A 27113-nucleotide genomic window follows, 5' to 3' on the forward strand; every position below is an offset into this window, starting at 1 on the left:
AAGTTTTAGATTGCGGAGTCTGTCCGCCGTCAGAAAAACTTTGCAATGTATAGTGTCTAGCTTGGCCCCTATGAAATCCAAGATCTGAGTAGGCTGAAGGGAGGATTTTTACAGGTTGATTGTGATGTCTAGATGGCGGGCTAGATGAATGAAGTAGTCTCTGCCTGAACATAGTAGATGCTTGGTGGGGGCAGTTAGGAGCCAGTCATCCAGGTAAGGAAAGACCTGTATTCACTGAAGCCTCAGGTGGGCCCCTACAACTGCCATGACCTTGGTGAACACCCTGGGGGCCGTGGTGAGACCGAAGGGTAGGACCCTGAATTGATAATGGCTGGCTCCCAGCCGGAAGCGGAGAAACCTTCTGGATCGCCTGTCGAATGTGGTAGTACGCATCCTTGAGGTCTATCGAGCACATCCAGTCGTTCTCCTGTAAAAGTGGGAGAATGAATAGTGACCATCCGGAACTTTTTCTTGGCAACTGACAGGTTCAGTGTGGACAGGTCGAGAATCGACCGTAAGTCCCCCATCTTTTTTGGCACCAAAAAGAACCTGGAGTAAAAGCCTGATCCAGATTGCCCGAGGGGGATGTGCGGGATGGCTCTTTTTCTTAGCAGCTCTCTTATCTCGAAGGCTGCTGCCTCCCTCTGATTGGGTGGAACATCGGGGAGGTTCCCCGACCGGGGAGGGGATGTTAGGAATGGAATAGAATAGCCTCTGGATATGATTCGGAGCACCCAGCGATCTATCGTGATGGACTCCCAATATGCTAGGTGCTCCGAGAAGCACCCCCCGACTGCCTCCAGAGAGGAGCAGTCGGGCAGCCCCTCAGGGCTGCTGCGAGGGTCGATTGGAAAAAGGTTCCCTAGACCCGAAATTCTTCAGCCACCCTCTGCCTCTGGGCCAGCATCCACCTTGTCCTCCTCTGCCTCTGGAGGACGAAGTATCCGGAGCGAAACGGGATTGTCCAGCTTTCCGGAACCACATCTTCTTATGTCCTATTTGGTTCCTGGAGAAGGACCTCTGATGAGCCGAGAAGCGGATCCCGACGGCAGACAACGTCTTCCCTTTTTTTCTCACTCTGGAGTAGCGTATCGCGGACGGTTTTGCCAAAAAGCGTAGAACTGTCAAAGGGGGGCGTTCGCGAAGGATGCTTTGAAGGGTTCCACAAAGTTGCAGAGACGGAGCCAGGCCTGTCGATGTAAGACAATGCCTGTTCCTCTGGCTCTAGCCGCTCCCTCCATGGCATGGGAGAGAAGCCGCATAGATGTGTTAGTAATCGACTTAAGAGTGGCCATTCGAGCACAGAAGGTCCGTTTGTCCTCGGCCGACATGGACTCTGGGGGTGATCCAGCGTACTCTTTGATTAGGTCCCGCTGGAGCCGAATTACGTGTGCCATATAGTTCAGTGACCTTACAGAGAAGGTCACTGAAGTGAACATCTGCTTCCCGAGGCAGTCCATCATCCGAGACTCCTTGTCTGGAGGGTGAACTGAGGAACTCTCCTGTGCTAATTCCTTTTTAGTGGCAGTTGCCACCACCATGGCATCCACTGGGGCACCCTTGATCCACACTGCTCTGTCCGTTGCGGGGCTGAGGATCCTGTCCAGTCTCTTGGGTATTGGCTCAACAGTGCCCGGTTCCTTCCATGCCCTGGTAGTTATGAGGTCCACCAGGGGGTCAGCGGGAGGGGACACCCAAGAGGTAGATGGGCCTGCATCAAACGCCTCCAGAAACACAGACTCATCCGAGGAAGGTTTTTGGGCAGACCACCCCCCTCTAATGCGCAACATTTCCATAATGTCTCCAAAGGAGACATCTTCGGGGGGCAACCTTGGGGAACCTTCCCCTTCCTCTAAGTCCGTGTCTTCTGTGAGGGACTCGGGTGAGTCCAAGTCCCTCCTCTTGCACTTACGTTTGTGAGGGACCTCCTCGGGGGGGCTGTCCGAAGAGGCCTCACCCACAATGTCCTGTTCCTCTACAGGAACCATCTGGGACATAGGCGCAGGCTGTCCCTGGGGCCGGACGATGGAAGAAAGGCCCATCTGAGAGGGAATGGCAGGTGGATCCGTAGGAAGAGCCTGGGGCCTCGAATCCCTCGAAAGGACCCTCTCCACGACTTCGAACGCCGACGGTGAACTGCTCTCCCTAGGATCTGAAAGCAGTCCCCTTGGATCCGGCGTGCCGATCGGAGCCAGAGGGGATCCGATCGGATCCGAAAGAGTAGTGCACTCCGACCTCAATGGAGCTGAAGGCCCACTAACTCCTCCGGATCCGATGCCCAACTCACGGCCCTGAGAGCTCGGATCCGAAAAAGGATCCGACAGACTCGAGGGTATAGTCGGTGCTGAAGTAGGAAACACTGCCGACGCCACCCCGGCTCCGAAGCTAGTCGGATCCAACTGCTCCGAAACCTGATAGTGGGTCGGAGAAGGAGCAACAGGGGCAAAAAAGGGGGTCGAGCTCCCCCCCCCCGGAGGGGGGGGAGGCAAGAGCACTCCCATCAGCATCTGGGCCTGAAGAAATCGACGCATCATCCGGTCCATATCTGCATTGGACATACTTCTGGTCGATCTAGATGAGGCCACCGAGGCTGGCCGGGAAGGCCACCTATATGACCTCGAAGGTGACCAGGTCTCCTCCTCCGGCTCCGGGGAGAAACGTGGAGAATGAAGCCGGGAGGGGGAAGACCCGGGAACCTTGAGGGGAGATGCTAGCCTTTTTGACGGCGGGGCCGAAAGAGCAGATTCGGACCGCCTCTTGTGGCTACAGTGCCTCTGTTTCTCCCGCTCCCTCCTATCCTTCTTCCTGCCGTCCATATCTTCCTGGGCCAAAGAGGGAGGTTGAGTCCCGGCCAGGGGATCGTAGGTGGGAGGTGGAGCAGCCGCAGCCGGCGCCACAGAGGGGGAGGAGGACGAAGTTGAATCGGGGGGTAAGAGGCCCACAAGGATTAAATTCGCCCTCCTATCCCTCAAAGCCCTGGGGTTGAAGGCTGCACAACTAGTGCAGCCTGAAGAAAGGTGATCAACACCCAGGCAAATAACGCACCGAGTGTGGCCATCCACTGGGGACAGCTTATGGCCACACTCGGAGCATTTCGAAAAAATAGGTTTTGGGCCTTCAGACATATTAAAAAAAGGAAAGAAGAACAGGCCCACACGCACACGCCTTCACGCACAGAAGGGGGGGGGAGGGGAAATAAGTTTAACTACACAGAAAAAAATTAGAAAAGACTACCCAAAAACAACTAAGGGCGTAAGTGGGAACACACACACACAAGAAAAAGGCAATTTTCTGACAGAAAAAAATAGAGAAAAACCCTTAACTCACAGTACCCACAATGGTGGAGCTCGTTCTAGGATGCTTACAAAGCCGCGGCAAATGAGATCTGAGGGTTAGAGGGAGGTGGCAAGGCATTATGGGTAGGGGGAGGAGCTTGGAGCTCGGATCTTTGGCTAGGAAAGCTGCCGGCTCGGATCCGAATTGGATCCAATACCCACAGGTTGCTGATCAAATGAAGTTAACTACTTCAGATCATCATTAGATCTATTGTTATGCAAACCTTGTATAAAAGGTTTCATATAAAGACTTTCGGCTAGGGGTTAGGGGTCGCCACAGCGGAACTCCGGTCTGCTCACAATTGCCAGTGGATTTTTACGGTGCCGGGTTGCCAGCCCGACGTCCAACCTTCAACCGAAGGCACACCCATTCACGCTCGCACCTACCTGCAAGTCTTTAACTTCACTCGACCGCGGGGAAGACATGCAGACTCCACACAAAAGACGCTCAAGTCGAGAATCGAATGGGAGAACCTCTTGCTGTGAGGCGACAACACTAACTGCTGCACCACCGCGGCTGATATAGAAAGGTTCGATATATATATAATATAAATAAATTTTAATAAATTTATTTTTCAGTTTCGCTGGTTCTTTTTGTTGTTTTATATATTTGTCAGGAGAAATTACTGCAAGTACTGGTACAGAAAATAAGCAAGAAGAGACTGCTCTTTACTGGAAAATGGCAAAGGAACCAAGATATGGGCAGCAAATAACAACAGTGAAAAGTAAGAGCGTGGAAGGAGACAAAGCAGATGTTTGGACTGCTGGTCGGAGAATGTCTCCTCCATCAGACACAGATATCAGAATATAAGAAAAGAGAAACAGATAGGGGAGTACTAAATAAAATACCATCTCTGGTGGAAATTTTAGTTAAGTTTAGAAAAAAAAGCTGTTATTAAAAAATAGGTAATTCACAGGGTGTATAAAATGCTACATGATAAATGTAAGAATCAATCAAAGGAGTTTAGAAAACATTAGGAAAAGAAACTGGAAAGGCAATTTACCAAGGGACAATGAGAGGGCATCTGTATATCTCTCATGTACACAACAAAAGGCAGAAGGTTTAGGATTTTTGCTTGGAAGTGTTTGCATAGGAATTTTTATAAACCAAGTATACAGACTTTTTCCTTGGGTACTCATTAAATACTGGAGGTGTAATAGGGAAGAACAGATAGCTGCAAACACATTTATGGGTGGGGAATGGGTTGGCATACTTAAAAAATTCTCTACAGAGCACTTAGTCAGCAATTTTGGAGAAGCAAATGGTTGTAACTAAGGAAAAAAGAAGTTATGTACTCACCATAACATTCCATGTGTGTTGTCCATCTTGCCTTCATTCTTACTAGGCTGGGTTATACACCAGCTCAAGGCCTTTCACTAGCTCGTGGCTATCCCCTATCCCATCACACACCAGGAGAGCTCCCCAGGTCTTGTTTGCAGTCATACAAAGGAATTCCACAACTAAAATTAGCTTAATAGTTAATAGAGCCGTCAAGAAGGTCAGAGAACACTAGTAGCCAATTGTATCAACTCGGCCTTCCAGGAGCAAAAGGCAGGGGGAAGGAGGGTGGGATGTAAGAATGAAGGTGAGATGGACAACACACATGGAACGTTATGGTGAGTGCCTAACTTCTTTATGTGTTGTTATCCTATCTTGCCTTCATTCTTACTGGGTTGGGACAGCGTCCCTAGCACCATCTTTCTTGGGTGGTTCAAGGGAGAATATTCTTCAGAACTGTGGAAACAAAGGAGGCCCTGTTCCTGGAGGCCAAATCGACTTTGTAATGAGTGATAAAGGTATGTGGTCTTGCCCATGTTGCTGCAGCACAAATGGTATCAATGGGCAGTCTAGCCTTAAAGGCAGAAGAGGTTGCAATTGCCCTTGTGGAATGACCTTTTATTTTATGGGAAAGATCTCTGTTTTCAGATTTGTAAACGAAGGTTATACAGTCTGAGAGCAACTTTGAAAATGTCACTTTAGAGACTGGAGCACCTTTCTTTGAATCTGAAAAGGATACAGATGGTCAGATTTTCTGTAGTTCTTTGTCCCATGTAAGTAGAAGTGTAGTTGTCTATGTACATCTAATTGGTGCAGTATGTATTCTGCCTCATTCTCATAGTTACGGAAAAACACTGGTAGTTCTATGGATTGGTTCAAATTAGAGTCTGAACATACTTTAAGAATTAGGGGTTTGTTCGTAAAGATATTCTTGACCCTGTGGAAAATCATGTAGGGGGATTTTATTGAAAAGGTTTGGAAGTCTGGCACCCTTCTAGCAGAAGCAATAGCTATCAAAAGAATAGTTTTCCAGGACAAATATTTGAGGTTGCATGATGATGCTGGCTCAAATGGAGGAAAAACTAAATGGGATAAGACAAAATTTAAGTCCCATTGTGCTGGAGGGTCTCCAATAGGTGGCCTTAGTAAAAAGGTACCTTTAAGAAAGGCTTTGCATAGTCTATGTGACATAATACTGAGGCCTGATTCACCTAAATGGAAGTTGGATATCACCGCTAACTGAATTCGAATAGTAGCTGGGGCTGCCCCTTCACTGAATAGATTTTCCAAAAATTCTAGAATAGAAGTTACTGGGGCAGAAAAGGGGTCAATGTGATTTTCTGAAGCCCATGAAGAAAATATTTTCCATTTGCTTGTATATATCTTTCTCGTTGAAGCCTTATGAGAAGAAATAAGGATTTGTTTTACTGAAAAAGACAGGCTAGGGAGTCTGGCTATGGCTGGAATTGGAGCAGCCAAGCTGTCAACTTGAGGGATTGAAGAGAGGGATGGAGCGTTCCTGATGCATGAGTCAGAAGGTCCGGAACTGGGTCCAAAGTACAAGGCTCCTCCCAAAGATGAGGCCACAGGAAGGAGAACCAGATTTGATGAGGCCAGTAAGGGGCGATGAGTATCAAGTCCCTTCCCAAGCAACTGGCTTTCTAAAGAACTTTGGGTATCAATGGAAAGGGAGGAAAGGCATAGAGGAGACCCGAAGGTCAAAAATCTTAAGAAATTTCATGAATTAATTTCCCTCTCTCATCAAATTGTTTGATGACCTGAGTAACATCTGGGCCAAAGAAAATCTCATTATCTAAGGTTGAGTTTAAAATTTCAGACCTTACATCATCATTAAACTTTTGGTTACATATAACTCCTCAAAACTGTAGCAGTAGCAGTGGCCTTAGACACAGTATCTGCACCATCATACACACTATTCAAGCATGTTCAGATACTTGGGACAGACTAAAAAATAATAGGATTTAGACAGGAGCTACCTTTTGAAGAATGTATGGCAGAATATTTCCTCAAACTGATTTCAAAACTGAGAATAAATGTCCACAAACTTGCTTGAAACATGTATGCTAAAGTGGAAGAACAGAAAATTCTCTTATCAAACATGTTCAATACTTTACCTTCTTTATCTAAAGGAGAAGGCTTAGAATTGACCAGAAGTTTGTTTCCAGCTGGCAAAGAGGTTGAAATGTCAGATGAGTCTGATCAAAGATAAGAAAATAAGAACGTGTTAGCCTGAGGTACTTTAAAAGTCTAACTGTCCTTTTGAGGACTGAAGGTTGAGAGTCATGGTTATTACAGGTAGCATGAAACACATCCTCCAAGGCTGGCAAAATAGGAGAGATTGGTATAGAATGTGTCACATTCACTTGGAACATATTGTAATATCTCCACAGTTTAGGGAGAATACAAAAGCACCCATTCATCCTGTAAATAGTTTCTGAAAAGGAAAATTCCTCCAAGGGAGAAGGAGAGGACCAAATTTTCTCAAGAGTCAGAGTCAGGCTTAGGAATCTCCAGGAGAAGAAACCCTGTCTCTGTCAAAATCAGAATCCTCTGATAAACTTTCCTCAGAAATTTCTTTATTTAGACTCCATTCTGGTAAGGATTTCTGAGTTTCAGGATTAACAGCCTCCAATAACTTCCTGACTAAGGTATGGAAATCATCTCTACAAACAGATATCATGCCTTCAGATAAGCAATTTCTACCATCTGTTTTTTTTTTTTACTTTGTAGAGATATCCCTCAAAGAACACTAACAATGGGATGGTATTTCACATCTGGCATGAAATCTCTTTCCCTAGATACCCTGAGAAGAATCTCTCTGTGTATCTCTCAGACCCAAAGAAGATGGTTCTCCCATGCCTGGATTGGACACAGAAACAGGCACAGAAGACATGGCTGACTCCTGGTCCACTGTGGCTGAAGGGGCTACACCAGAGGAACCTGAGGTACAAGGTGAGTGGTCTGGGAGACACTGCTCGGCCTCTACATAGTCATCCACCAATGGTTGGAGCATTGTCTGAGCTGCTTCTTTTTAGGTACAAGTCAGTCAGAAGGTAAGTTATCAGTTAAGTATTCACAAGCAGCTCACACTCTTACACTTCCCTTACAGTCTATTTCAAAGGTAAAGCACAAGCAATACAAAAAGAAATCCTTGTCAGCACTCAATATCTTCTTTACAGAAATGCCCTGATAAAAAGAACTGAAAGTAAGTTGGCACAAAGAGTAAATAAGCATTTCACCAAAATAGGTTTCTTTCCCTGTAAAACACTTTCCCATTCTTAAATTTATCCACAAAAAATGAAGTTATGTACTCACCATAATGTTCCATCTGTGTTGTCAATCATCGTTCATTCTTGACGAATGGGATTCGGTTCCAATCCTAGGAACCGGCTCAGCTGTTATACAGCCTGCATCAGCTAAAAACCTCTCAAGCTAAGACTCTAGCCATAATGCCCCTCTTTTCATTACCTCAGATCGAGTTTGTAGACCATAGCAAGAGTGTACACAGAAATTGTAAGCAGAATAAATGTCCATGGTTAAAACCCTATGGAAACCCAGGACAAGAGTTCAATCTCCAAAGAAATCTTCAGGAGGGAGAAGGTGGGTGGGATGTCAAGAATGAACAAAGATCAACAACACAGATGGAACGTTACGGTGACTACATAACTTCTTTATCTGATGTTGTCAATCTTCATTCATTCTTGACAGAGCCTTCAGCTACTTTATTTCCTAGGTGGCCTTATGGAAGGATATTCCCAAGAACCATTGAGCCAAAGGATGCTCTTCCCCTGGAGACCATATCCAATTTATAATAAGTGGTAAAGGTATGAGGTGCAGCCCAAGTTCCAGCTGCTCACATTTCGTCAATGGAAGCTTCTGAATGAAAAACAGCTGATGTGGCAATTGATCTGGTTGAATACGCTCTTACAGGCACAGGTAACTTTCGGTTATGTTCATAAATGAAAGTAACACAATCTCTCAGCCATCTAGATAAAGACACTTTTGACACAGCTTTTCCCACCTTTGGGCCAAAAAAGGAAATAAACAATTGATCTGATTTCCTGAACTCTTTAGTCCTGTTAAGGTAAAAATGTAGTTGCCAACCTTTGTTGGAAAAGTTGAGGAAGAAAACTGGTAACTCAATAGTTTGACTAATGTCAGATTCAGAGACCACCTTAGGAAGAAAGGAAGGATTAGTCCTCAATGACACCCTCTCCTTATAAAAAATTATATACAGGAGTTTCGCACATAATGCCTGGATCTCAGAGACTCTTCTGGCAGAACTGATGGCTATTTGAAAAAGAGTTTTCCAGGAAAGGAATGTGAGATGGCAAGTAGGGAGGTAATACTAAAGATTGCAAAATGAGAAGTTATGTACCTACCATAACGTTCCATGTTAGTTGTCTTCTTCTCGCCTTCTTTCTTGCTGGATGGGTTCGGAGCCGACCCTCGGCTCCGACTCGGCCTATACAAAAGCTCGAGAGCTATTTTTACCGGCTCAAGGCTACCCTATATCCCACAATGCTAGGTGCTAACTACCCAGATCTCGTTTGATAGCTGAAACCATAGCAGTTCTGATCTCCAAAATAAGAAGAGGAAACCTCACTGGTAAGTCACCTAGACCTATAGCTACCAGTAAAAGATAGCCAAGGGGGCTAATACTGAGGCAGAAAGAAGATCCCCAAGGATCCTTAGGTCTGTCCAGGCTAGGGGGATGGGGGGGTGGGACGCAAGAAAGAAGGCGAGAAGAAGACAACTAACATGGAACGTTATGGTAGGTACATAACTTCTCAATGTTAAGTTGTCAATCTCGCCTTCATTCTTGCTGGATAGGACCGCGTCCCTAGCACCTTCACTCTGGGTGGCTCATCGGAACAGACTCTTGAGAATGGTGGAACCAAAATTAGCCCGGCTTCGGGAGGCCATGTCTAATTTGTAATGAGAGATAAAGGTATGAGGAGAGGCCCATGTGGCTGCCGCACAAATGGAATCTATTGGTAATCTAGCCTGAAAAGCTATTGACGAGGCTAATGCTCTAGTTGAGTGAGCCCTGGGCCTTGACGGTAGCTTTTGGCATCTGAGGTCATAGATGAAAGTAATCACAGAGGCCAGCCATCTAGAAAGGGTTACTTTGGAAACTGGAAGGCCTTTCTTCCCTGCCGCATAAGATAGGAAGAGCTGCTCAGATTTCCTAGCTTGCTTGGTTCTATCCAGATAGTAACGGAGCTGACGATGAACGTCCAGAAAATGCAGCTTTTGTTCCGCTCTGTTGGAGTAGTTGGGGAAGAAAACTGGAAGATCAATAGTCTGGTTTAGGTTCGCCTCAGAAGAAACCTTGCGTAAAAATGACAGGTTAGTCCTGAGGGACACTCTGTCTTTATGGAAAACTAGATAAGGTGGACGAATGCAAAGGACATGAAGTTCTGATACTCTTCTCGCAGATGTTATGGCGATTAGAAAAAGAGTCTTCCAAGAGAGCAACTTCAAGTAGCAGGAACCCGCAGGCTCAAAGGGGGGAAGAATCAAGGAAGTTAGAACCAAATTTAGGTCACACTGCAGTGGGGGGTCTCTGATTGGGGGCTTAAGCAGAAAGATACCTTTAAGAAAGGTTTTACAAAGCTTATGGGACATGATACTGGAGTCCGAAAAGCCTACATGAAAGTTCGAAATAGCCGCTAACTGTACTCTGATGGTGGAGGAAGAAGACCCTGAGTGAAACAGTTTGGCTAGGAAGTCTAGGACTGATTGGATAGGAGCAGTAAAAAGATCCATATTTCAAGCTCCTGCCCAGAAGGAAAAACGCTTCCACTTGCTGGCATAAATCCTTCTGGTAGATGACTTAAAGGAAGCTATAAGTATGTCACACACAGAATGGGAAATAAGGGGAAGCCTGGCTAGGGTTGGAATTGGAGCAACCAAGCTGTGAGGTTGAGAGATTGGAGGGAGTGGTGCAGCTGTCCCGACTGATGGGTCAAGAGATCTGGCACTGGGTCCAGATGCCAGGGCTGCCCCAAGAGGTAACGATGCAGGAACGGAAACCATATCTGTCGTGGCCAGTAAGGAGCAATGAGGATCATGGTGGCTCTCAAGGCGGTAGCTTTCTGAATCAACTGAGTGATTAAGGGGGGAAAGGCATACAGAAGTCCCCGGGGCCAATCGTGGACTACAGCGTCACTGGGGGGGTGGCCGGGAAGAGGGAAGAGAGTGAAAAAGTCGTGGCACTTGCTGTTTTGAGGTGTTGCAAAAAGATCGCAGCAAGGTCGACCCCATTTCTGAAAAATTCCTTCCACTACTGCTTGTTTGAGAGACCACTCGTGTGGCATGAGAATGGCTCTGCTCAACCTGTCCGCTATGATGTTGGACTTCCCGGGGATGTGCGTTGCTATCAGAAACCGCTGAGAGGAAATCGCCCACTGCCAAAGTCTGAGTGCCTCTCGACATAAGGGATAGTGACTTGGTTCCGCCCTGCTTGTTGATGTACCACACTACGAACATATTGTCCATCTGAACTGCAATAGCCCCGATGGGAAGAGAGTCCTGAAGGGCTTGCAACGCTAAAAGTACTGCTCTCATCTCCAAGACATTTATGTGCAGGTGGCACTCAAAAGGTTGCCATGTGCCCTGGACCGTCCTGCCCTGAAAATGCCCCCCCCCACCCGATCAGGGAGGCATCCGTTGTCACCGTGGTGACCGGGGGAGAAGGAACAAATGGTCTGCCCTGAAGGACTTGAGGGGAGACCATCCACCAAGAAAGGTGTTTCTTGCAAGACAGGGTTATGAAGATGTTGTGTGACATTGGAAGCTGTTGAAAGGACCACTGGGAAAAAAGCATCCACTGAAGGATCCGCATATGAAAGCGAGCTAGGGGAAGTAGAGTAATGGCTGCTGCCATAAGACCTAATACCTTCAGGACAAACCTGGCCTGGATTTTGTTGTTCTGAAGGAGGATGTGAACATGCCTGCGAATATCTAGAACTCTTTGATCGGTTAGTTTTGCGGAGAGCCGGACTGTGTCCAAGGTGGCGCCTATGAAGGTAACAGACTGACAAGGCGACAAGGCAGACTTTTCGAAATTTATGGAGATACCTAGCTCTTTGCAAGTATGAATGGTGTAATCTCTGGAGAGGAGAAGCTGACGCCTGGTGGTGGCAGTGAGGAGGCAGTCGTCTAGGTATGGAAACACTTGGAATCCTTGACGCCTCAGATGAGCCGTAACCACTGCCATGCATTTGGTGAACACTCGGGGGGCTGTAGTGAGACCAAAGGGCAGGGCTCTGAACTGATAGTGACTGGCTCCCAGCCAGAAGCGGAGAAACCTCCTGGAGCGCCTGTGTATCTTGATGTGGTAGTACGCATCCTGAAGGTCTACTGAGCACATCCAATCGTCCTGACCCAGTAAGGGTAGAATGGACTGTAGCGTGACCATCCAGAACTTCGTTCTTCTTACAGACTTGTTTAGTCTGCTGAGATCCAATATTGGTCTCCAGTCCCCTGTCTTTTTTGGTACCAAAAAGGACTTGGAGTAGATTCCGGATCCTTGTTGGTCTGCTGGGACTGGCTGGATGGCTCTTTTTGTTAGCAGTTTTGATATTTCTAGTACTGTTTGTTCCCTTAGACTGGGTGGAACGTCTGGGAGGGGTCCTTTTGGCTGAGGTGGGGTGTAGATAAAAGGAATTTTGTAACCCTCGGATATAATCGACCGTACCCATCTGTCTCGAGTGAGTGAAAGCCAGGCTTCTGGGTACAGTGATAACCTTCCCCCGACTGCCTCCGAAGGCGGACAGTCGGGCAGCTTCTCAGGGATGCTGGAAGGGTTTGTCAGAGAGAGACTCTCTGCTACCCTGATTTTGCGGACCTCCTCTGCCCCTAAGGCGGCGTCTGTTATTGTTCCCCCCCTGCTTCTAGAGGGGAACTGACCTCTTGCGTCAGGCGCGACCTCTTGTGGTTTACGGAACCACATTTTCCCACCCTTCTGACCCTTAGGATATGGTCTAGATGGGGTGGAAAAATGGACTCCCACGGCAGAGAGAGTCTTGCCTTCTTGCTCGCATCGGGTCAAAGTATCTTTCACCTGAGGTCCAAACAAAGCTGAACCGTCAAAGGGGGAGTTAGTGAAGGATGCCTTAAAGGGGTCTGCAAAGTTACAAAGCCGCATCCAGGCGTGACGCCATAAGGCCTCGCCTGGGCCTGCAGCCCTACTCACCCCATCGGCCGCATAAGAAATAAGCCGCATGGAGGAGTTGACAATGGAATTCAGGGTTGCCAGCTGGGAGTTGATTTTGTCCTGAAACCCTGCAGCTGTTGGATCCTGTAGGACCTCACCCACTTCTTTGAGCATGTCTCTTTGAAGGTGGGTGAAGTGGCACAGATAATTCAGTGACCACATGACAAAGGTCGCTGAAGAAAACATCCGCTTGCCGTACCTATCCATAGTCCTAGACTCCTTGTTAGGAGGATGGACAGGTACTGAATGATCAGCCAGTTCCTTCTTAGTGGCTGCAGCCACCACCATGGCATCAACCGGGACACCCTTGGCTAAAAACTGTTTGTCCGAAGGAGCTGTTATGAATTTTGAAGGCCTCCGTGGGGTAGGTTCCATCGTATCAGGGGCCATCCACGCCTTCCACGCCGCCACTTCCATGAGGAGGTCAAAGGGCAGAGACACCCAGGAGGTGGAAGGGCGAGAGCCAAACGCCTCAAGGTAAACCGACTCATCCTCGGAAGGATTAATGGTAGACCAGTTCCCCCTCTGCTTAAGGATCTCAAGGATGTCTGAAAAGGAGACATCCTCAGAGGGGGACCGTGGGGACCCTTCCGACTCATCCAAGTCATTATCCGATGTAATGGACTCAGGGGAGTCCACATGCTTCCTCTTACATTTCCTCTTCCGAGGGGGTTCCCCTGATGGATCAGGGGAAACCTCGGAAGAGGAGGATATTCCCAATGGGGAAAGCTGAGGCAATGGATCTCTACGGTCAGGAATGAGAGGGTGGGTAGAGACCGCAGCAGGCACTACAGAGGGAGGAGCTGAGGGAGCTGACCATGAAGCAGGCACAGGGGCCAGCACGCTCCTCATGACTTCGAAGGTGCCCCTATCAGGCAGGGTAGAAGGTCCCCGCTCCGAAGAGATAAGAACCCCTCCCGGCACCGAGAGGGACGGCTCCGAAGCCGATGTCGGGGCAGAACTTACCAGCGCCGAAGCTCCGAGAGGGAGAACGGGGTCGGACAAGGGTCCGATGCCACTTGCCCCATCGGAGCCGACGAGGAAGTCCATGTGCCCGGATCCCTCCAAGGATGGGACCATGGAAGAGACCGGAGCCGACAATGAAGCCGAAAGGTGAGGTATCGGCTCCGACGCGTCGACGGCCATGGCTTCCACAAGCTCCGGCTCTGAACTCAGGGGAAGAGTCGGAGGAGGAATCGAAGATGGAATGGGAATAGCCACTGTCTGTTGAGAAGGGCTATGGAGCATCTGGGCTAGTGCCTAAGACGGAGCCGATGAAGAAGACTTAGAAACGTCGGCTCCAGCTGGAGCCAATGTAGAAGCAGTCAGAGCACCCCCAGTCGAAGGCTCAGAACATGGAGCCGACGGCTTGGATGGCTTCGAAGGCTTCCCCGACGATGACTTGGCCGGGGAACCTTCAGGCTTTAATAAGCCCCTCAAAATTAACTTATTTCTGTGTTCCTGCAGGACTCTTGGAATGAACGCATGACAGACAGAACAAGAGTCCTGCAAGTGCAGAGGGCCCAGGCAATAAACACAAGAAGTGTGACCGTCTGTCAGCGACATTTTCTGACAGGCACGAGTCACACTTCTTGAAGCCTGAGACCCTGGTGTCTTTAGACATCCTAAAAAAGGACAAAAATACACACACACACACACACACACACACACACACACACACACACACACACACACACACACACACACACAGACACCCCTTAGCACAAACTAAGTCAGTCACACAACAATTTAAACTGACAATTTAAAGAAAAGGGGAATGGGCCCAAAGGCCTAACCTTTTAACCAAACAAGGGGGTTAGGAATTAAAGGATTAAAGGGGACCGGAAGGAAGTTTAGCTAAGAAGGGAAGCTAATGGGATGGTCTCTAACAAAAACTAACTGAAAAACTGACTAAAAAAGAGAAATTTAAGAATTATAAAATCCAACCTGCAGAGCCGGTAAGAAACGCACCTCGCAGCTGAAGCGGCAAACGAGATCTGGGTAGTTAGCGCCTAGCATTGTGGGATATAGGGTAGCCTCGAGCCAGTAAAAATAGCTCTCGAGCTTTAGTATAGGCCGAGTTGGAGCCGAGGGTCGGCTCCGAACCCATCCAGCAAGAATGAAGGCGAGAGTGACAACTTAACATCTAATGTTAGATCCCAGGGAGCTAAGGTATATTATTTATTTATTTATTGACATTTGTTAACTGGGTTAGTCCAACTGGCCCAGGAGCCCGTTTTCAGTGGAGACCCAAGGAGAAAAGCTCCAGTTACATACAGGTTACAGCAAACAAAAATTCCCCATTCCAGGATAGTACAATTAAAACTACAGAACATCAAGAAAAATATTGTAAGTTACAAACACATAATAACAACCAGGTAGATATGTACAACATATACAAAATACAGCAAGCAGGGCTATTTGTAGTGAGAGGTCAGGTGGACTACGATGAGCCCTCAAAAAGGATAGTTAGTGATGGGGAGAAACTAGTTCATAAATATACTGGCACTTGTTTAGATATTGTGAGAGCGGAGTGTAATGGAGTTAGGTGGTGTCCTGACAGCGGCAGGTCTTTATGTTAAGTTGATGAAGTTTGAGTTATTTTTAGAAAGTAGAGGCTGGGAGATGGAACGTAAGTGTGTAGGAAGTTTATTCCACTCTTGGGCCACGGTGAAATTATATAGTAATTTGCCTATCTTTTTCTTTGGTTGACAAATGTCTAGGAGTTGCTGGTTTGAGCTTCGGAGGGTCCGAGAGGGGGTATAGTTGGATACCAGGGTGGACAGAGCAGGGCAAGATGAGGGTTTGTGTAAAATGGAGTGTATTATTTTAAACTAAGATAGGAGGAGTTGTTGGGGGAGCTCGAGCCATTGGAGAACGTTGAGTGTAATAGAGTGATGGGAGTTGTAAGGAGAGTTGGTGATAAATCTAGCTGTTTTGTGGTATGTTTCCTGTAGTCTGGACAGTGTTGTGGACTGAATGTTGGTTAGGACAGGGGCAGCATAGAGAAGGGGGCGAGGAGAAGAGCATGAGCCAGGGAGAGTTTAACATTTGAAGTTAGAAATTTTTTGTTACGGTAGAGCAAGCCAAGTTTCTGGTGAGCTTTTTTTATACATTGGAGTATGTTGTTGTTGTTTGTCTTTCGGCTTTTTCCCGGTAAGGGTTCACAACAGCGGAACTCCAGTCCGCTAATGATTGGCAGTAGATTTTTATGAAATGCCGTGGTGCCAGCTCGACGTCCAACCTTCAACAAAGGAACGCCCATTTACGCACGCATGTCTTTCGAATGCTACCCAACCGTGGGGAGGACATGCAGACTCCACACAGAAGGCACTCCCAAGCCAAGCCGAGAATCGAACGGGAGAACCTCTTGCTGTGAGGTAACAACACTACCACCATACCACCGCGGAAACCATCTCTCCATTGGAGTATATGTAAGTTAAATTTAAGTTCATCGTCAATGATGGCACCAAGGAGCTTTGTGTGGGGTTTAGGCTGAATGATGGTGTTGTTAGAGGATGTGACAGCAAAGGTGGATTTATGATGAGAGAGCAAACGAGGGAGAAAAGGCAAGAGGTTTTTTTTTTGGGGGGGGTTTAGGATGAGTAAACTGTTGGACAGATACTTTTCAATGGTTAGAAAGGTGTTTGGGGTTAGAGTATGGAGTTCAAAAATATTACTGGAGAAGGAGATGAGAGTCGAGTTGTCTGCAAATTGAATTAGGGAGGATTGATTGCAGGCTGTTTGAAGTTCATTAGTGAAGATGTTGAACAGGAGGGGATCTAAGATGGAACCTTGGTGAACAACACATAGAACTGGAATGGAGGGTGAGCAGGAAGGGAGCCATCTGACAGATTGCTGCCTACAAGAGAGGTAGCTAGAGAACCAGGCTAGGGAGGCAGTAGCTAGATTGCGATTAGCTAGTTTAGATAGGAGTAAGGGGTGAGATACAGTGTTGAAAGCTTTGGAGAGGTCAAGGAAGAGACAAGATATGAGTTGGTTATTGTCACGGGCCTCAGCAACTGTGTGAGTGACGGATAGGAGGGCAATGGCTGTGCTATGGTTTGGCCGGAAACCATGTTGAGTGGGAGTAAGAAGGTTTTCTTGGAGGAGATAGTTGAGAAGCTGTGTATGCATGCATTTTTCAAGTATTTTAGAGAGAGGGGAAAGGATGGCGTTAGGTCTGTAGTTAGATGGGTCAGTTGAGTTCCCCCCTTTGTGCAAGGGGATGGTGAAGAAGTATTTCCAAATGGAATTCACTGTAGATTCTTGAATGGATCTATTAATTAATAGGTATACATGACAGGCTATGGATTCAGCAGCTAGTTTGAGGAAGATAGGAGGGAGACTATCAGTGAAGGGAGAGCAGTGTTTAAGCTTTAATAAAAGTGACAAGGTAGGAAATAGTTACAGGTTGGAAGGTGAAGAGGTTTTTGTTTAGTGGGATAGAATGTGTGAGGGAAGTAGATGTTTTGAATGTAGACAGTGTAAGTTTTTGGACAGTGTCAATGAAGTGTTTATTGAGGAGTGTAGCAGTTTCAAGAGGAGTATTATTTGGGAAGGGGGAGGGGTTGGAAGGACAACCTGGACAGAGGATTTTTTAAGGGTAGTACAGAATTTACGAGGGTTGGATTTGCAGTTGATTTGAGGAGAGTTGTAGTAGGACTTTTTGTCATTTATGGTTTGTTTTTTGATGAGAATTTGCAGTTCTTTGTAGTTCTGAAGCAGGGATAATTCTTTTGTTTTAACCCAGGCTGTCCAATCTCATTTGTGCATAAGAGACCTTGTATCTTTGGAAAGCCAGAGAGCATAGCTAGATTTAATTCTAATTCTCCTGGAAGGGGCAAGAAAGTTGAGTGTGTCTAAAAAAATTGTATTAAATTTAATCGCATCATCATCAAGGGGAATCTGCCTAAGGATTGACTAGTCAGTACTAGATAGTATGAAGTTAAACTGAGTGATGTTAAAGTTAATGAGTTTTCGATAGTCTCTAAAAATGTGAGATTTGGATAGTTGAGCAGAGTGCTTTAGGATGGAGGAAAGAAGATGGTCACTTAAGGAGTCAGGTATGGCAGATGAGCTGTGGTAGAGGTTGGGGGAGTTTGTGAGGATCCAGTCAACAGTAGAGCTGGAAGAAAAGGTTTTGTGCAGGCGAGTGGGGGATGTAATCAGTTGATGGAATCCCTGGAGGTTGACACTACTTTGTGGAGAGTCACTTGTAAGTTTGGACCAGTCAATGTTGACATTTCCAAGGATTTTATAGTGAAAGATGTGGGGAAACCAGGAAAGGATGTTTTCAAGGGTTGGGATATTATTACCAGGGGGGATATATATGAAAGCAATGGCAAATTTCTTATGTGGTTTAATGTGGCAATTAAAGATGATGAGTTCAGCTGGGTGGAAGTCAGAGATTGGAATGGTGATAGGTGAGAGATTCAGGGCATCAGAGTAAAGGATGGCGACACCACCCCCTTTTTTGTGAATCTATCACAGCGATAGATATTATAGCCAGGTGGGAGTATTTAATTGTTAGTGATTTGGGGTTTTAACCAAGTTTCAGATAAAGTTAGAATGTGAGGAGAGGTATGGGCTAACCAAGTGTGTAGCTCAGTGATTTGATTTTATTAGTGACATTTTGAATATTTGGAGAATAGATAGCTAGGTGTTTGAGTGAAGGCATGTGTTGATTTGGGGGATGAGGATGGACTGCATGAGGAGGAGATGGGAAGGCAGAGGAAGATTTATGGGGTATGTGACAGTGGGGGGGGGAGTAGGGCGGGCAGTATTACGGTGGATGTCTCCAGAGAGGAGTAAGTTACTGATGAAAAATGTAAGAGGAGTTTGCAATAAGTGAAGGTTGTATAATTTAGATTTGGATTTCCAGAAAAGAGGATAGTTTTGAACTAGGGTTAATTTGTGAAAGCAGTTTATGGAGAAGTTGAAGAAAGATGGGGAGATGGTAAAGGAGTGAGAGGTTAGAAGTGTTTCAGTGATGTATGAGGTAGGAAAGCATATGTAAGTATGGGAAAGGTTATTGTGAAAGGAAGTTAGAATAGAGAGAAACATAAGTAGTGGAATGGTAAAGAATATGTGTTGCATTTTTGTAAGTGAGGAGAGTAGTTGTGGACGAGGAGTTGAGAGACAGGAAGTGATGTAGTTGATTAGAGGCAGGAGATGGGTTCTGAGTGGCTGAATCAGACAGGAAGGGGAAGGAAAGAATGGACTAAATGTAATTGAAGTGAGTATGAGTGGGAATGGGGGTAGGGTAGGGGAGTGGAGGCAGCCTGAACGAAGCGAGTGTGAACAGAGCGGGGCTACACCCACACGGACAGATCAACAGAAACAATCAAGATTGCAGGTATGTTTGGCAAAAGTGGGAGCAGGGGAGGCAGAATAGGAGGTAAGGTGACTCACAGGATTTATACACAGTAATTATGTAGGAAAAGAGGCAGCAAGACAGAGTGCAGAAACAGGTGGTAGACAGTCAAATAGAGAAATGGAGGAGGTTCTATCCAGGGTGGGAAAAACAGAAATGGGTGGCAGGGGGGGGGCACAGCACAGAGTGAACTTAGAAGGATGAGAAGGTTAGACAAAGATAGGAGAGAGGAAGAGCAGGGTAAATACAGAAGCTGGGAGTGGCCTGAGGTGTACAAGAAGCAGCCAACAATAGATGCAGCCAACAGAACATCAACAGTATGTGTTTTAGCTAAGCAAGTGACCATAGCAGTACATACTTTATGGCAGGGTTGGTCTGTGGGCCTGTAGATGTGGATATGATAACCTAGAAAAAAGAGAGAAGAAAGAGAGGAGAGGGCTTAGAAAAATAGAGGACACAAGTAATAATGAAAAAGCTGGTAGAGTGGTAGTGTATAAGGGGAGGGGAGTATATCAGAGGGGTAGTGTATGGAACAGTGGGTGCAGGTGAGAGCTACTTGAGACAGCGCTCTGAGATATGAGTAAAACATGAGGGCCTTAGAATACTGTGAGTGCAAGAAGATGAATGCAGGTAGGAGAGATAAGGGAGGGCCATTGAATGGAGATTTTAGGCATAAGACACCTTTGAGAAAGATCTTGCATAGGCAATGAGAAATTAAGGAATGGTTGTCAAATCCATTGTGAAAATTAGAAATGGCTGCTAACTGAACTCTAATGGTGGACACAGACGCTCCTTGGTCAAAAAAAGGCAGCTACAAATTCCAAAACTTTTTCAAAAGGTGCAAAGAACAGGTTTAAATCATTTTCAGAGGCCCAAATTGAAAATCTCTTCCATTTACTGGAATACAGTCTCCTGGTGGAATTTCTATAGGAAGCCAGAAGAATTATTTCTATGGTGGAAATAATATTATTCTGCCTTGCGACTAACAGAATTGAAGGAATCAAGCTGTGAGCTTGAGAGTGCATACATCGGGATGCCCCAGTCCTTGCAGGTGAGACAGCAGGTCTGGAACTATGTCCAGAATCCACAGATGGTGAATCAAGTGAGGCCATAGAAAGGGGAACCAAACTTGCCTGGGCCAGAAGGGAGCAATCAGAATCACTCTGGTTTGCAACCTTTGTGCTTTCTTTAGGAAGAGGGGTATGAAGGGAAAGGGGAGAAGGCATAAAGAAGACCCGAGGTCCAATCAAGAAGGAGCACATCTTTCAATGACTCCCCTTGAGGGGGAATTAGGGCAAAGAAGCTACTGCACTTGTTGGTCATTGGTGAGGCAAAGAGATGGTAGCAAGGCTTGCCCCAGAAGTGAAATATTTTTTTTGCCACTTTGGAATTGAGAGACCACTCGTGAGGCAGTAGAATGTGTCTGCTCTGCTTGTCCACTATCACTCTGGAACTCCCCGGGATATGCATTGCCACAAAGAAAGTGGTTGGAAGATATCACCCATTGCCACACTCTGACAACTTCCCTGCAAAGGGAGTAGGATTTGGTTCCACCCTGTTTGTTGATGTACCATACCACTGACATGTTATTGATTTGATTGCAACTTTTCCCAAAGGAAGAGGAGATTGAAAGGCTTGCAACTCTGGGAACACTGCTCTCATTTCTAGGACAGTGATGTGCAAGTTGATATCTGGTGGAGACCAAGTGCCTTGGACTGTCCTTCCCAGATAATGCCCCCCCAAACCCATCTGGGAGGCGTCTGTGGTCACTATTGCCTTGGGTTGAGGGTGAACAAAGGGATGGCCCATTAGGATTTCTTCTGACTGCATAAACTAGGACAGATCCTTTTTGCAATGGCCCATTACTAAGATCGGGTAAGTCATCGGATGAGACAGAATGAACCACTGAGAAGCCAGAAGCCACTGAACTATCCACATGTGAAATCTTGCTAAGGGAACAAAGGAGATGGTCACCGCCATAGATCCTAGGGATTGAAGGGCAAGTAGAGTGGGCACTTTGTTATTTACTAACATGAGCTGAACTTGAGACCTTGTCTTTTGGAGCTTGTGAAAGGATAGAGAAGCTATACAGGAAACTGTGTTGTGGTGGGCTCCTATGAATTCTAGGTCATGAGTGGGAGACAGCTGAGACTTTTCTTTGTTGACTGTTATGCCCAGAGCACTGAACAAGTGTATGATGAAGTCATGGCTTGAAGCAGTAGACTAGTAGGGGCGAAGAGGAGCCAGTCGTCTAGATAAGGAAATACCTGGAATCCATGTAGTCTCATGTGGGCCGTGACTGCTGCCATGCATTTGATGAAATCTCTAGGGACTGTGGTGATGCTAAAGGGCAGCGTTCTGAACTGATAATGACTGGCCCCTAGCTAAAAGCAGACATACCTTCTTGAGCATTTGTCAATTTTTATGTGGTAATAAGCGTCTTGAAGGTCTATAGAGCACGTCCAATCATTCTCCCCTAGAAAGGGGAAAATAGACTGAACCATGACCATCCAGAATTTTTGTCTGCTGAACAAACTTGTTCAGAAGGCTGAGGTCCAATATTGGCCTCCAGTCCACTGTCTTCTTTGGCAGTAAAAAGAACGTGGAGTAAAACCTAGATCCTATCTGGTCTGGTGAGACTTCTTAGATGACTCTTTTTTCTAGCAGCTTTTGAACCTCTATGACTGCTTGATCCCTTTGATTGGGTGGAACATCAGGGATTTTTCTCAATGATCTCAGGAAAAGGGTGAAAGGGATGTAATAGCCTCTAGTAATTATTCTCTGCACCCAAGTATCGGGGATTATTTGCCACCAGGCACTCGAGTGCAGTGAGACTCTTTCCCCGACTGCTTCCAGAGGTAAGTAATCGGGCCTCCTTTCAGGAGCTCTGGTAGGGTTGTCCAGGGAAGGAGTCTCTGGAACCCTGGTTTCATAGGCCACCTCTGCCTCGTGGCCAGCATCTTCCATCTAAGCTCCCCCCTCTGCCCCAAAGGGAGCTGCCACCACATGTGTCCTGAAAGGCCCCTGGGTCTTCTTGAACTACATCTTTCCACTCCTCTGATTCCTGGAGTAGGATTGCTGAGTAGCAGAAAAATGAATGCCCACAGCAGACAAGGTCTTTCCATCCTTTTTACACCTGGCTAGTGTGTCCTTCACCTTGGAGCTGAACAAAGATGATCCATTAAAAGCAGCATTGATGAAGGAAGACTTGAAAGGCTCCACGAATTCACACAAGCACATCCAGGCATATCACCTTATGGCAATGCCAGAACCCTCTGCTCTGGTTGTGCCTTTAGCTGAGTGCGGAATAAGCCACATGGACATATTCGAGACAGACTCCAGGGTGGCTAGCTGAAAGGCGACCTTATCCTGCACCTCGTTAGACACAGCTCCAGTGAGAGTATCCGATAACTCCTTAAACAGATCTTTCTGGAGTCTAGTAAAGTCCACCATAAAGTTCAAGGACCTGAGTGTGAAGGTCGATGAAGCGTAGACCTGTTTTCCAAATCTGTCCATCATCCTACACTCCCGGTTAGGCAGACGCACAGTAGGACTCTCATCAGCGAGTTCCATCTTGGTGGCAGTCTCTGCCATCATGGCATCTACTGCTAAACCTTTGGCCCAATACTGGTGGTCCTCTGGCGGGGATAGAATTTTGCCTGGTCTCCAGGGAATAACGCTTGCCAAGTACACGGATTCCTCTGAGGTCAGGTCATCTTCCTGTTGCCCCTCTGTTTAAGGATCTCTAGGATGTCCACAAAGGAGGCATCTTCAGGGCCTGACTGGTGAACCTTCCCCTTCATTGAAATCCATGTCCTCGGTGACAGATTCTTCCGGAGAATCTAGGTGCTTCCTCTTGCACATCTTCTTATGGGGGGGGTCCTCAGTGGGAATCTCTGAGAAAGACTACAAAGAAGAGGGGCCCTGTACAGGGGTAACTTGAAGCTTTGGTGCTCGCTGTCCTGTTGTAGAGATTGGTGTCAGCTCTGGACCAGAAGATATAGTAATATGACACTCAGATGCAGGAGGAACCAGCTGAGAGCCTGCAGAGGCTAAAGCTCTCTCCATAACCTTGAAGGCAGGCCCCCCCCCCGAAGAGGAGTGGGAACTTGGAACCGAGAAAGACCACCTTCGAACTGAGGTCACACCCCATTCCGTGAGTCTGTCCTCCAAAGCATGAGCCAGGGAAGGGCCCGCAACAGACAAAGTCCCGAGAGCCAAGGTCAGCTCCGAATAAAAAAAAGGAGCCGAACCGAGACCCTCAGAACCAACAGTGGAGTCTCTGCCCCGAGAATCTGTCGGTTCCAAGGAGGGAATCGAAGAAGTCAGAGCAACATCCGATGCCGAGGTAGGGATGCCTAATGGCACCAGAACAGCTGGTACTGGGGGCATCAAAGTGCTGAGCTCCAAACCTTCGGTGGAAGTCAGAGGAGGAGATAGTGCAGGAGTCTTTGGAGAAGATACCCCAACTCCAGGTGGGGGAGGGGCCTGAGAAGGGGCAGAAATACCTCTGGCCGCCAACAGCTGATCCATCAATCTCACGATGTCTATCTCGGAGAGACTCCTGGAGGATTGAATGGATAATCCCGTAGGAGACTGGTCGGTCCAGGAAGGGACTAAGCAGATGGCCTACAAATGGGTCTATGTAAGGTGATTACCTCATACCGGGGACAATCGGATCTGGTTTCAGCATCAAGGATGTGGGTAAAGCCTGCTGAGGTACTATAGGAGAAGTTGGAACAGATCCATAAACAAAAGATGCCGGTGCTGATACTAGGACTAAAGGCACCGTAGTAGCAGTAGTCAGTGCCGAAGATTCTTGAGTTTCTAGTTTCAGTACCTTTGCTTTTAGTTCTGAGGAGGTAGTTGGAACCGTAGCCTTATGTTTTTCGGCCAGTGGTGCCATGGGAGACACAGGTATTGAGTGATTCTTCTTTCTGGAAAGGTCTGATTTTGGTGGAGACTCTGACTTGGACAAATCTTCACTAAAAGAAGTTTTTTTATTTATTTAGTTAGTTAGCTAATTTAGTTATTTATTTTACATTTGTTGACCGGGAATGTCCGACTGAGCTGAAGAGCCCTTTTTCAGTGGAGGCCCAGGGAGTAAAATTCCAACATATTATACAATTTTCATCACAAATTAGCATTAAACAGCAATGTTACATGATTATTACAAGGCATTAAGTAGCAATATAATGCAGTGTCAATAATCAGGAGTATAGCAAAACTATTTCAAGATGTATAAAAATAAATATGTCATTAAGATGAGTATAGTTTTTGGGGTAAGTGGTTACAAAAACCCAGTTTTATCATGATGTAGTTGCATGAAGGCAAGACAATTACAACATAATGTTTCTCTGAGGCAATATGCTTAATAGATTTTAGAAGACAGTAGAAAGAGTAGTCAAGGAAGATTAAAGAGAGCTAGTGAGAAGAGTGAGTTAAGGGCAGAAAGTAGATTAAGGTATGAGAAGCAGGGGATGTTAAGGAGGGAGAGTGCAGTGGCAGGACCAGTGACTTTTAAAGTGCACTTTGGTGGCTGTCTTAAATTGTTTAGGATGTGTAAGGGTCCTGATTTCTAGTGGGAGCCTATTCCAGGCAGTAGTGGGGTGATAGCTGTACATGTTGCGTCCAGATTTAGACTTGGGTTTGTAGATTTGTAGTAGGTCTTGGTTAGAGCTTCAGAGAGGTCTGGAAGGAGAATAATGGGAGATGAGAGAGGATAGTGCTGGGCAGTAGGAAGGTTGGTACAGGATACAATGGATGATCTGGAGCTGAGAGAGAAGGAGCTGGTGGGGTAATTCAAGCTAGTTTAGGTATTTTAGAGAGAGACAGTGATGGGATTTGTAGGTTTGTTGGGCAGCAAATCTAGCTACTTTGTTGTAGGTATATTCGAGTTTGGTCAGGAGTGTTGAGTTATGTTTTGTGAGAATTTGAGAATTGTACATTAGACTGGGTAGAAAGTAGGTAAGAGAGAGAGAGTAATCTTGGCTTCAGAGGTAAGGAATTTCTTGTTATGGTAAGCCCTAGTTTTGAATGCGTCTTTTTGATATTGTTATTAACATGCAAGTCAAATTTAAGCTGATCGTTGATGGTTACGCCTAAGAGCTTAGTACTGGATTCTACCTGAATGGGAGTGTTATTAAGGGTCTGTATGGAGAAGGAGGGTTTAATATTGTTGAACTTTTTAGGTAGGAAGAGTAACAGCTTTGTTTATTTAGGGTTAAGGATGAGCTGGTTGTTGGAGAGCCATGTTTCAATTAACTTAAAAGATGCCCGAGTAGCTGAGAAGAGCTTAGAGGGAGAGTTGGCTGTGGTGATGACTGTAGAGTCATCTGCATATTGCACTAAAGATGACTGAGGACAGCAGGTATAGAGCTGATTAGTAAAGATATTAAAAAGTAAAGGCCCTAGGATAGACCCTTGAGGTACACCTATCTTGACAGGGAGAGGAGGGGAGAGTGCAGAGTGCCATATCACTGAGGTAGCTGGAGAACCATGCAACAGTATCAACAAGCCCTTTAAAATGAGTTTATTTCAACGCTCGACCAAGGCCCAGTGACAAAAGGCCTGGCAGATGTCACAATTTAGGTCGAGATGTGGAGCTCCTAGACAATAAACACACAAAAGATGCCCATCAGAAATGGGCATCTTTCTTCCACAGTCTTAGCACTGTTTGAATCCAGAAGTGCTTCTATGTTTTCCGCCATTTTAATACTTCGCGTTGAAATGTAACAAACACTAAATATACACACACACACACACACACACACACACACACACACACACACACACACACGCACACAAAGGATAGACGGAAAGTCTACCAATGATGGTAGTGGAGAATACCAAAAAGGTATAAGGGAGAAAAAACGAGAGGTACCAGGAATGGTACTAAGAATTACTACAATAAGTAAGAAAGACAGGAGAGGGAGTTACCGACAAGGGTAATGGCGATTACCAAAGGTACAGGGTAGAGTATTGAAATACACAGCTGAACAACAATTATATACAGATAGCAAAAAAAATATATATGGAATTAGCTTAAAAACAGAAATTTTTAAGGACTCAGCTGAAAGCAATGGCTGACACATCTTGCTGACAGAGTGGCAAATGAGATCTGAGGTAATGAAGAGAGGGGCATTATAGGTAGAGTCTTAGCTTGAGAGTTTTTTGGCTGGCGCGAGTTGTATAACGGCCGAGCCAGTTCCAAGGATCATAACCGAGTCTCATTCATCAAGAATGAATGAAGACTGACAACATCAGATTAAAAGTTAAGACAAGAAGCACACTTTTCCCACAAAAGTGTACTGCTTGTTTAAACAGTACACTTTCATCACAAAATTAGCTTCCAATACTTAAAAATAAGCCTTGTTCTAAAAGCAGTAGTTCATGACAGAAAAAAAAGAAGTTATGTTCTTAACATAATGTTCCATCTGTGTTGTCCATCTTCATTTCCATTAAACTGTGGGTCTCGGTTCTGATCCTCAAGTAGTTCATGACAGAAAAAAAGAAGTTATGTTCTTAACATAATGTTCCATCTGTGTTGTCCCTCTTCATTTCCATTAAACTGTGGGTATCGGTTCTGATCCTCAGAACTGACCGGCCACTTTTTCCAGCTTGAGCTTCCTGACTTGTGCTCCTCCTACCTACCCATAATGCCCTGCTCCCCCTAGAATACCTCAGATCGAGTTTGCCAAAAAAAAAAAAAAAACATGGCATGACACATAAAAGAAAACATTTATCATACTCTTGTATAAAGCAAACAGATTAAATATGTATACACATCTATAAGGAAGAAACATCAAGAGTTCAACAGAAGGAATAGAGATACTTTTGAGAATTCTACCAGGTTTCCCAAAGACTTGTTTGGGGGAA

Source organism: Protopterus annectens, chromosome 2.part2, assembly GCF_019279795.1.
Source record: "Protopterus annectens isolate FY-2018-M chromosome 2.part2, PAN1.0, whole genome shotgun sequence".
Lineage (NCBI taxonomy): Eukaryota > Metazoa > Chordata > Ceratodontiformes > Protopteridae > Protopterus > Protopterus annectens.